Source organism: Rissa tridactyla, chromosome W (assembly GCF_028500815.1).
Source record: "Rissa tridactyla isolate bRisTri1 chromosome W, bRisTri1.patW.cur.20221130, whole genome shotgun sequence".
Classification (NCBI taxonomy): domain Eukaryota; kingdom Metazoa; phylum Chordata; class Aves; order Charadriiformes; family Laridae; genus Rissa; species Rissa tridactyla.
Window position 1 is genome coordinate 3251443 of NC_071496.1, and position 12346 is coordinate 3263788.

Genomic DNA, 12346 nt, shown 5'->3' on the forward strand with positions numbered 1-12346 from the left:
GGAGGAACACGAGTTGCTGGAACTCTCTGAACTAACACAAATCTGGACAGTCTCAGCAGCCCATAAATCACTGCTGGTTCCCACATCAGAGCTATGCAGCCAAGAAATTCACTCTTATCTCAGGATAAAGTAGCTGCCCTCTCCTTCCAGCTCAGTCTGTCTGCAGGTGTCCTCTGTCACTGAGAACATCTTCAGAATTCGCGCCAGAAGATGCAGCTCCCCTGTAAGGAGAAACGCCGGTGGCTTGTTTCTGACCACATCTACGATTAATTTACCAAAAAGTCTGCCAAGAGAGGAGTGTCTCTCTCTGTCAGCAGGGGATGTGCGGCTTTGTTTCAGGAATCCAAACGCAATCAAACGGCTCAGAAAAAAAAGCCTCGCTGGAGATGCGGCACGTCCACCCCATCGCACACCCCTACAGAGGGGCACGTCACTGAGCTCCCCGAGCTCAGAGCGATGCGTTCATCCAGGTTTCGGGTACGCAGGTGGAAAAGGAGAGGTCAAGGGAACCCCGTAGCAAAACCACTGCCCAAATTCAACAAATTTGCATTGGTTTCTGCACAGGTGGTTTCTCAGGGGGCTTTGGCCACAAGGACACGTGCTCTTGCTGCTGGCAGAGAGTGCAATCACCCCTGCTGCTAATTACCCCGTCGGCTAGGAGGGGCAATAAGTGAGGTTGGCCTTACCTTGGTAATTTTGCATGGAGCTGGGTGGCAAGGTTGGAGCGGGAGAAGGACGGGTGGTGGTAGCAGTAGTGTCTTCAAACCCTGCAATGGCTTAGAGGATGGTCCATCACCTTTATTTCCAGCTGAGATGTTCACTTCAAAGGGAGATAAGTGGTTTATTTCTATTGATTTTCTTCATGAGTGTTGCCGTGGTTAGCTGGGGATGGTTATTTTGGAAGGCAGGAGGACGTGCTGGTGTGGATGGATGTGCAAGCAGCCGTGTGGACGTTCCCTCATTTAGTTGTGGTGGGTGTTCTCCTCTTTCCTTTGTACGAGCGTGCTGTTGGATATTAGCTTTGTGTAGCGAAGGATGCCGTATCCCTAGCTCTATTAATTAGGCTCTCTTGCATTTCATCTGTTTCTGACAGGCTGTAGCCACAAACTATCAAACAAAGATATTTTCTGTATTTTTTTTTTTTCCCCTGCTTTTTAGGGACTTTAGAGCGTTTTACGTTGACAAATGAATCGGGGGGTTTTTCTTTTTGGAGACATTCTTCTACTCGGTTACCAGGCTCATTTGAGAAATGTTTCCTGGCTAAAGGTCCAGTATAACTGCTGGAATGGTAATGGAGTTGGAAAGTGTAATGTTTGGAAAACAAGTTACCATGAATTATTCATATCTTGGCTTTCTTATTTTTATTGTTTACCTATTCTCTTAGAATAGCGTTTTTAATTTGTGTATCTACATGTTGTTATTCTCAGAGGATACAGTATGATGGTTTTTCTTATACGGAAGAACCACTTGGAAAAATAAGGGGCAGCTCTTAACTTTAAGTAAACTTTTGGGAAAAAATAATTTTCATTAATATAGCATGAACACTTGAAATCTTTGAGCATATGGTTAATTTGTCAAAGTTTCCCGTTATCATTTAAAATCATAGCTATTGACAGTTCAAATATACTCAGAATGTATAATGAATACATATCTTCAGTTTTGAAATCAGTTCTTGGAATTATGTACGTGTATAGATAAAATTAACATCCGTTTGAAGCTCAGTTTTAATAGAATTATGATTTGACGGATTTCTCCATCTAAATGTATTTGCAAAAGCAGGATTTTCTTCTCGCTGGGGTAGGGAATGAAGACAACAAATTCCAGCAGTTTTACAGAACTGAAGAGCTGGGGTTTTTTGAAGATAAAAAGATGAGGTCATTTCCTTATTCGGGGTCCCAGAAGCGCGGTACGTTACTGAGTCTCTCGACGTGCAGTGCTCTGCGTACAAATAATCCATCCCTGGAGTGAAGGCACACCCTTGCGTGAAATCCTTTGCGTGTTTTTCCTGTTTCGCAGCATTGTGTTTTAGATACAAATTGTATTTACGATCAAATAATCTTTGATCTGTTCTCTATTGTGAAGGTGAGCTGTGTCTCACCGTCTCACTTGGCTGCTGAAGGAGGAGAGTTAGTCATCCCACCTCCCTCCATAGTTGCTGGAGAGAGACAACGTCAGGAAGCGACCTGCCCAACTGTGCTGGGTTTTTTGGTGTTTCCTTGCGATTTTTTTTTTTTTTTTGATGCCAGGACATGACTTCTCAAAGTCGTTTGCCCGTGTATGTTCTTAGGCATTGTTTTTTATGTTGGGATCATCCCTCTTCTGGAAATGCTCCTCTCCTGCTGGCTGTAGATGAGATGCTTCCGATGGCGATGGCTGGAGTGAGATGAAACACCACTTTCATCAGTGTCCTCTCCAGACCACAGTAGAGCTCTACATATGGAGCTGACGTGATTTCTTTGACTGGATGTCCTTGTCCTATGTTTTCCTGGAGGAAGGCAGGGCTAGAGGAGGGTGGTGATGAGGCAGAGGGCAGCACGCCAGGGGAGAAAGCGAGTGCAATCATGAAATGGGGCAGCAAGTGGGGAACCAGGAGGGGCTGCTAAGGGATGATCTCTTCACCCTCCCGTCTTGGACTGGTGCTTTCTCGTTGTTATATTTTGATCTAGTTGTGCCTTTTATGCACAAACCTGAGCTGAGGCAGGGCGGTGGTGTTTGGGTAAATCGTTGCTGGCCGGGGAGCTGGATGTGGGTCAGGTGCCCTCCAGCGCTTGCCTGATCACACAAGGATTTCCACGGGGAGGCAGAGGGTTGTGTGACCCGTGATGTGACCTTTGATGCGACCTGAGTGAGATGGGGCAAAGGAAGCAGGACGGACACCTCCTAGAGCCCCGTAATTTTCTCTGTTGGGTTACATCTGATGATGTGCGTTCTGCTTCAGCTCCTGCCTCTGTTTTTTGGGCAGAAGCAGGAATTTGCTACTTCTGTCTCCTCCTTTTGGTGTTTGGAAAGTCCCTCTTGGCAGACTTTCTGTGCTGGGGAGGGGATGCTAGCTTGTTTGTTGGTTTTAAATCCCCAGTGTGAAATCAAACTTCCTTGCACAAGAATGTTTTTCCCTTGCCATCTTCCTTCATGGGTATGTGGCTGGTAGACCTCGGGGAGGAAGGACGGACATGGAGGACCAAGGGTGGGTTGGGAGCAGGGCATGGGAGCAATGCAGTCTCTTCACTGGTGGATAGGTGTTGACTTCTCAGGAGCACCAGGGAGACTTCAGAGCTCCCAGGCCTCTTCCAGGGGTGGTTAGTCCAAATTCCCTTGGGATGAAAGTCCTTGAGAAGTTCCTCCTCTCTTGTCTTTTAGCAAGACTGCTTGGAGGGAGGTTTTGCTGCAGGGTAGGGCTGCCGACAACAGCGGAATGAGAAGAGCTCTTCACTGTGAGCAAAATTAGTAACTAGGTACCAATATGGTGATGCTCTGAGAAGCAGGGTGATACCTTGGGGCATGGTGGGAGACAGAAAACAGCCAGGAATGAGAGGGTGGTCAGGACGGTCTGTCTCAGAAAACGTAGCTCGGTCTGTCTCAGAAAACGTAGCTCGGTATGTTTTGGGTTCTTATTTTGGGTTGTTGTGTTGTTTTTTGGTTTTTTTTTTTTAACAGCTTAACTTACTATGGGTAAAACCACTTGTGGTTTCCTGTTTTCATTATTTGGCTTTTTTATTGTTGGGCAAAGATTTTATTTTATTTTTTTTTAGAAGCAGAGTCGAGTCTCCAGGCCCACTTTAGCGGGTTTGGTGCTACTGTGTGGGTCGCACGGACGCCCGTGGGCTCCCTCAAAGGGGGTTTGCGTCCCATGAAAAATAGAGCAGCTCCGTACGGCAAAGGAGAGGGCGAAGAGAACCGATGGGAGGCTCGTCTTGTCGCGGAGTCAAGTATAAAACCTGGCTGTGTCTCTGCTTTTGTTGTTGATACCCCGAGCTCGCTAACTGGAGACCGTCGCTGATTTATAACGCTGCATAAAGCCCCGAGAACTGGAGTAGACAAAACAGGAAGCAAAAGAGCTTTACAAATAGACCAAGTATTAAGAAACTGCTAAGTGCTGAAGCGTCTTACGGAATGATGGTGCTTTCCCCATGAGTCGAGGGGGGAAAATATGGAGGAGGACAAAAAAAAAAAAAAAAAAAAAAGGGAGCACGTGTGGGCCACTCTCTGCAGGGAGAAATCAATCCCGTGCTATTCCCCCCTGCCCCCAAGCCAAATTATACCCGGTATTGATACAACCGTGCGAAATGTGATGGATATTTGCGTTTATCCTTGCTTGTGTTTCAGACTGCTGAAATTTCCTAGAATTGGTGGTTATCTGCCAGCCCGAGTGCACGAGGGAGAGGGTGTTGCTCTTAACCGACCATCTGTACAAACTCTGAAGGAGTCAGGAGGAGAAGCATGACCTTGCGGCGCACCCTTGGCCCCAGGGTTGGTTTAGCAGCGGCGTTACCTGCGTCCAGGATTTTAAGAGGAACGCGATCATGGGAAAACAAAGGCAAAAAGTGTTGCTGGGCTTGGAGAAGAGCCTCTGCTCCCGCTGCTGGGATGAAAATACGGGTGGTTAATGACGTCTTACAAATGGAGTAACGTCTGTTCCTGTCCCATTGGGTTCAGTAGGGGTTTTAATGGTGGATCCTGAAGCCTGCAAAGGACACGAGCGTGCTGCTCTCCTGCTCGCTTCCCCCCACCATCATCTGTCAAACTCTTCCCAAAACACCTTCTCACACTGCAGTGACATCACGATGTGCCGTAAGCGACCTTCTTCCCTAAACATTCAGAGATAAACTCGGCTTTCTAGTTTCTTTCATTAACAGGGAAAACTCTCATTTTTATTTTTTTTTTATGGGCTCTATGACTGAACCCGTGAGGTCATTACTGATGAGTGGATTTTTGTCATGGTTCCTGGAAAGTTTCTTAATTTATAGCCCAAGATTTCTTTCAGGAAAGACAAAAAGGTTCATGTTGTATAAACCTTGGGGAAACCCTCGTTGCTGTAAGGGCTGATAGAGCCGCGTTATACCACTTTACATTCTGCATATGGCTGATTTACGGTGGTGGCAAGCTGGTGGGCTTTTTCTTTTCCCTTTTTTAGATGCGAGGTAATTTCCTGCGCGAGCCTAAGGTTGAGTATCTGTCACGTGTATCCCGCCAGAAATAATCTTTGCTTAAAGATATCTCCAAAACGAGAGAACTGACTGCCCTACCTGTACGCAGTGGGTACAAAGTCATGTTTGCGGTGAGCAGAAGCTCTCCCCGGGCTGCGGATGAGATGAAGATGCTGGGAAGAGAAGGGTGGCTCCCTCCCAGTTCCTCCTGAGCGAAGGACCAGTATCACAGGAACGCTTCACCAAAAAATGATGGACTTAATTATTAAGGGCTTTAAACAATGATTTTGCTCCCAACAAAAAAATCCAGTGGAAGCAGAGGTGTGCAAGCAGCACTAGGTGAGGAAAAAAACTCTGATGTTTGGTCTGTAAAGGTTTTATGACCAACTGGAGCGGTTCCCTGTAGCAGTACGCAGCTGAACACACTTGAGAATGCTTTTATTTATCTATTCGGCTACTCGGCAACAGTAAACACTGTCTCTCCTTCACTAAAAACGGCTCATCCATGTTTATATCCATTTCTGGCACAAATGCTTCTTGGACGTTTCATCTGCTCGAAGTGCCACAGCAGGATGAGAAGGACTTGGGGACTGAAGGTTCCTTCAAAACATCAAACCGCCCCAGGTGAAGCCATGAAGGTCTGCATGGTGGGAGCTGCAGGTGTCCCATTGGTTGGGGTTCCCCTTGCCATTTTGCAAGTGGCCTCCAAGTTTTGATGCCACTCAAGAAAAAAGAAAAAAAATTAGGAAAAAAAACCTAGTAGAAACAGCTCATCTTTTCCTATAGGGGAATCACTAAACTGAGCCCTCTCAGTGGTTTCTTTCTCTGCTCCTGCTTCCCGTCTTTCTATGTACATCATTAGATGGATTAGCCGGATTTAAATGTCCACCCGGCTGAGATCGTTAGTAATTAGTCAGTGGCACGTTCTGGCTGTGCACAAGGCACTGCATGTGGCTGCCTGTCCCTAAGCAGAAGCTGTGTAAGTATTTTCAGCTTTTCTCAGAAAATGAGACGTAAAAGGCTTTTTGTCACTGTCGGCACACGACAACAGGAACGCCTGAGAGGTAGGAAGGAGAAAGGAAAACGCGGGTTTTGTTTCGCAGAAAGATAAATTCGGGGAAACGGAAGAACAATACCAAAAAAAAATGTGACTGCAAACTAAAAAAAACTCCCCAGAAGAAGCTCTTTTAAGATTCTCTCTCTCCTTCAAAAATGTGGCTTTAAACAAAAAAAACGGATATATCTTTACTAGTGGCAGGGAGAATACTCCTGGCCAGCTCTGCCCGACAGCTTTCCTGGAAGAGGTGTTACTTTGGCTTCTCTTAGGTATGAGCTGTAGCGTGCAGATTACGGGGACGATTGTCCGCAACCAGTTGATGTTGGGACTAAAGCTGGTGCGAACTGGAAGTGTGCCTGGTCTGCGGCTTCAGAGCTGTAGGACTGCAGATATACCCTGCTGGAAAAACGCAGGGAGAACCCCAAGTTCCCAAGTGGCCACCTTTATTTTAAAACAAACAAACAAAAAAACAAACAAACAAACCCACCCAAACAACGAAACCCTTCTGTGTGTGCAGCTGATGATGCTTCGCTTGCCACTTTACAGGCGGTTGCGTGATGCTCATGGACCAGTGATGGGACCATGATAAGAACTGCGGTGAAAATTGTTTCAGGAACATCCCGGAAATTAAATGCTCTGAAAAGCCCAAATTCTTCCAGTATTGCTGACACTGAGAGGGGAAACAAAGGAGGCTATGGAAAATGCAAACGTTAATGTAGGTAGAAGTGCCTCATTGGAGAAAACGCGTCTGGAAATAGAGTTGCTTCACGGTAGAGTCCCCTCACGTGGTCATGGAGAAACCCTCTGCAGGCAGCAGAGCCAGACGGGCTTTTCTGGAGCGTCCATCCCTCCCTAAGAAAAAGGATAAACACGAGATAAATCATCTTCTGAAGTGGCCATTATCTCCACTGACTGTAAAAACCTCTTGCTGAGACTTAAATGTCAAACTTTTAGCAGCCGAAGATTAAGTGAGGTGACTCCGACTTGGTGACCTGGGAAATATTTATTTTAGCTCTTTTGTGGTGGACCACAGCGGTGGCTCCATCCTGGTGTGTCAGCCCTTGTCCCGTGGAGGAGGCCGGGACCCCTGTCACAGCAGCGTCACCCAGCCCGCTGCCACGATGGGTTTTGTGACATCCCAGGGGTTTCTTTCCCAAAGGTCCAATGTGCTGGATTTCGGGAAGGGTGTTGAGATTCCCAGTTTTAGTTTAAAATGACGTCTGCTCTTTGCCGTGGCAGGGGAATTCTGCGTGAAGCAATGGTGCCCCGGGCATTTAAACGTCACAACGGAAGCGTTTCTGATTTTGTGATGTTTTAAAAGGCCCGTGACTCATCCCTTCTGAATGCTTGGGACTAGTAAGTCTCTTCTGTGTTCAGGTGGGGGTGGTTTTTGCCTTCATTTAGTCAAAAGTTGGTACTGCAACAGCACAGAGACAACATCTAGACAGTCAAGGACGTGCGGAGCTGCTTCTTAAATTGTGTCCTTCGCAGGAGCCCTGTGTGCCTGGGCTGGGTGCTCTAGCTGCCCCTTCTCTTTCCCTGCTCCTCTAGGTCTATGGGAGACGTCTTCATCCTTCTTGCTTTGCTTGCACCTGGGAAAGCCGGGTGAATGCAGATCCTTCTCCTTTAACCGGCTCTGCCCGGGGAGTCTTTGCTGCGGTTGCTGCCTGGATACTTTGGTAGCTCAGATTTCAAGCCTTTTGTCTGTTCCGAATCGCATTGTTCTCTTATTCATGCACTCCCGCTCATAAGAGACATCCTCCTCGGGTTTTGGCAGCGCATCTTGTGGGCACCGTGACTTGCTTGGGGGTTTTCTGTGTTGTTTTAACCCCCGCAGCCGGGTGGCTGGAAGCATTTGGCCAGTCGAAGGTGGGGTGGCGTGGGCTCCGTGTGCTTTATGGATGATCCTGCAAGTGATGTCTGGCGTCAGACCTATAGGTTAAGAGTAATCGGAATCCATGAATTACTACGTCGGGTTGGGAAGACAGGAAGGGCAGAGGTTGGTTTAATTTTACTCTGCGAATGTGAATTATTTTGTAATCCTCCTGCCACAATTAGAAACTGGATCTGGAGAAAGCCTATTAATTCGGAATTTGTGAGCCTGGGAAGAACAGGTCCTTGAATGCCTTCCAGCCGTTTATCCTGAGCAAATAACGTCGTTTATCCTGAGTAGTTCCCAGCTCCTCTTATCTCCTAAGATGTTTCTGTAATGTTTTACAGGAGAATCTAAGCAGCATCTCCTGCTTCCTGCTGAGATGTGCTCAAAGGTCTCCTCCGCAAGCAGGAACCTTGACTTGTAGTCGTGTGGCCAATCCTTGTATCATCTCTTTCTCTTCCAAAAGCCGTAATTACGTTAATTACTGGTCAGGCTGTAGTTACGCCAGCTCAGTGCTGGTCCCCTGGAGTCATGGCAGAAGATGGTCATGCTGGTGGTGTGCTCGGGGGGAGAGCGGAGGACATTTCTCTCTGACTCAGCCCCGGTTAGGAAGTCGCTGGGACGCTTTCATGGTGGGACAATTTTTGTCGAAGCACGACCGTTACCCGTAATCTACCTTAGGTGGCCAACTGAGTAATTCAGTTGAACAGTCCAGAAGTTCCTCCTGCTGTTTTGGCTGGAATAGGGGATTTTCCTGCCCCAGCACCTCCCCCTTAAACAGGTGCTTTGTATCATCTGGAAATAGCTGCGTTTCAGCACGGGGATCAAGTGGATTTCACGGAGAGGCTGAGAATTGCTTTCAAGCTTGGCTCGTGTGACGTGAAAAGCCAGCTCTACATGTAATGTGCGCTGATATTATTAAAGCACATTTCAGGGTGGGCACTCTGACAGAAACATACCACTGTATCACAAATGCAAGAGAGAAAGGTGTTGGGTTTTTTTAATTATTATTTTGGGAGGGATTTTTAAGTCGTCTGTTATTGTTCCAACCCATGGTGCATTTGGCCTAACCCCCAGCAATAAAAAAAAAAAAAAAGGATTATCTCATGGATGGAGCAGGCCGGTAAGCTCATAACCGCTCTTTGCTGATAACGGAGAACAAACGCCCTTTGCAGCTTGGCGCGTTGGAGGAACGAGCTGCGCTCCCTCCCGCGCTCGGGATCAAGTCAAAGCAGGAATCTTGGCTGTGCGTGTGAAAACAGGATGCCAAGAGACTTCTTTTTGTTTTGTTTAAGTTGATTTATGCCTCCACCTGCAAAAGATTCCTAAACTGACATCTTTTTTTTCCAGCCTTGTCCTGATATGGTGAAATAGGATCGTGATTCTCCAAAAAAGCAGGAGTTGTGGCGTGCTATCCCTCTCTCTTTCTCTCTTTTTCCCCTTTTTTTGTGAAAAAGAGGGAGAAAAGTAAAAGCTTATTCAGGATAAGGGTAGTTTCTTATGGCGTGAGCGTCCTCTGTGGTGCCAGGAAAAAGGATCTTAAATGACAAGACGCTGAATTCCTCCATTTAGCCCGTATTATTTTCTTCCCTGTGCATCGGCGGCATCCCTTGAAGCCTCGAGGAGCGTGTTGGGTGAATGCACAATGAGGGGAGCGCGTCGCTCCCGGCGTTACGTGGGCTCGTGGCACGTCCCTCTCGACATCACGCAATAACAGCAACAAATCCTTCATCTCCTGTGTATCACACCAGCGCCTTCAAAGGATTTAATTAACTATGAAGGTAGTGAATTTTTCCGGAAATCAATCTGAAGGCACTGTTGAGGTACTTTTGTCTGGTGCTGCAGTTTCCCAAACACACCTTCCCGTGTTTTGTAATCGCGGGCTTTGAAAGATCCCCGGAGACTACAGAAACTGGGCACGCTCACAAAACCAATGGAATTGGGGAATTCTCTCTTCCTCTCTCAGCTGCTGAGATTTTTCCTTTCTGCCAGCTGTGTTAATGTCTAGAAAACTACAAGTCGTCTTGAGGCTGATGTCAATTGTGCTATATTTCGTGCAACAGTCCAAAAAATGGCCATAAAAGGCTGCTGACATCATGTGGATGCAGTACTATATTTGGTTGCCCAAAGGCTAATATGTGGAACGCACATTTATTAACCAAACACCAGCAAAGTCTTTTATAAGTAAATCTCTGTCTACCTTTCTGCTTTCTGTTGTTTTGCCCGCTCTAGATTTTCGTGACTCAAGCAATAGGCTTAGGCCAACTTGCTCTGAAGACATTTTGTGCTGTAAGAGATGCTGCTATTATATCTGTAGGGATGAAACAAGGGATGCAAACAGGTAGCACGCTGCGTAACGGAGGCGTCCGTGCGTGGGGGCTTGCTAGGGAAATCCGCTATAAATAAGCGGCTAAATGCATCGAGAGACATGGGAAAAGGAGGACAAGGGAGCCACCTCCCTTCTTCTCCGCGCACGGGGAGGGCTGGACCCCCAGGAGAGAGCTCCGGGGGTTGGAGGAGTGAGAAGCTTCTGGAGCATCCTCCCGAGTGTGGCTGGTGTTTGGCCCTTCGGTGATAAATAAGCATTTTTCTTTGTTTTTGGAGGCAGAACTAAGGCAGGGTGGTAAGGGGGGATTTTGTAATGAAAAGTGAGCAAAGCAGGGCCTGTCTCAGATTTCGTAAACCGATGGAGAGACCACTCACCTGAGATATGGAGGAGCGCTGAGCTGCAATCTCTTCTTCAAGCTGTACGCAATTATTTATATAAATGAGAGCTCCTTCGACAGGAGATGAGGGCAGAAGACCCAAGCTCAAACGCAGCCTAGGAAGACTTGAACCTGGTGCTCCTTCACCCCACTTAAAGTGGTCCAGTATCTGAATCAAAAGGGATATCCCTTCCCTGGCTGGGTTGGGGTATGCTTTGGGAGCTTGGAGGCATGTTCTGCTGGAGCTTTGGGAATTTCTGCAATAGCATCTTGAGGAGGTACATGGACCTGCGGGTGCAAACCCTGCTGAGCCCGGCCTTGGGGCTCAGTCCTATTTACACTGCCCTTGTGAACATGGTGTGAACTGTCCTCCTTATGATGCCCAAATCGTGTTTGGGATCATGTTAGCTCGGGAAAAGAAAACAAAAATGCCAATACATATGCAAACAATTCAGTAGTGCAGATACAGTTGGTTTAATGCTTGAACTTATTAGAATCATAGAATTGTCAGGGTTGGAAGGGACCTTAAAGATCATCCAGTTCCAACCCCCCTGCCCTGGGAAGGGACACCTCCCACCGGATCAGGTTGCTCAGAGCCCCATCCAGCCTGGCCTTAAAAACTTCCAGGGATGGGGCTTCCACCACCTCTCTGGGCAACCTGTTCCAGTGTCTCACCACCCTCATGGGGAAGAACTTCTTCCTCACGTCCAGTCTGAATCGACCCGTCTCTAGTTTTAATCCATTCCCTCTAGTCCCACCATTACCCGACATCCTAAGAAGTCCCTCCCCAGCTTTCTTGTGGGCCCCCTTAAGAGACTGGTAGGCCCCTAGAAGGTCTCCTCGGAGCCTTCTTTTCTCCAGACTGAACAAGCCCAAGTCTCTCAGTCTGTCCCCATAGGAGAGGTGCTCCAGCCCTCTGATCATCCTCATGGCCCTTCTCTGGACACGTTCCAGCACGTCCATATCTCTCTTGTAGCAGGGGCTCCAGAACTGGATGCAGTTATTCCCTGGATGTGGTTTGGTTTGGGTTTTTTTTTTTTTTTAGGAGTATGTAGATGCAGCTTTTGTGGCTTTTATTGCACAGTGCCCAGGTAAGGGGGCACCATCTATTTCCCAGGATGCAGGGTACTGTGGAGCCGGGGATCCTGAATGCAGAGCCCATGTGCCCTCCATCACCTCCCTAGTAGGGACAGGCAGGCAAAGTGTCACTTTTGGGGGTAGAAAGGGGGACATGGGTACCCCGCACAACTCAAAGGCCCTTTCTTCATCATTTTCTGACTTCTTTAAGCCCAGCAAGTTTATTTTCCTGCAAAGGCTCTATGCTTTCTCTTTAAAATGAATATTTTCTGCCATTAAAATCCCTTCCCGACTGCAAATGCTGATTTTTCTCCGCTTGTGATGCTGCACTCGGCATCAACGCAGAATGAAAAAAAAAAAAAACAAAAGTCTCGCTCATCGTGTACAACAGAAGCGCTGCAGAATTGTCCTTGTACATGAAATCCCGGCGAAAGTCACTCGAAGCCGGCAGGGTTGTTTTCGTTTCCCAAAACAAAGAGAGTTTGGA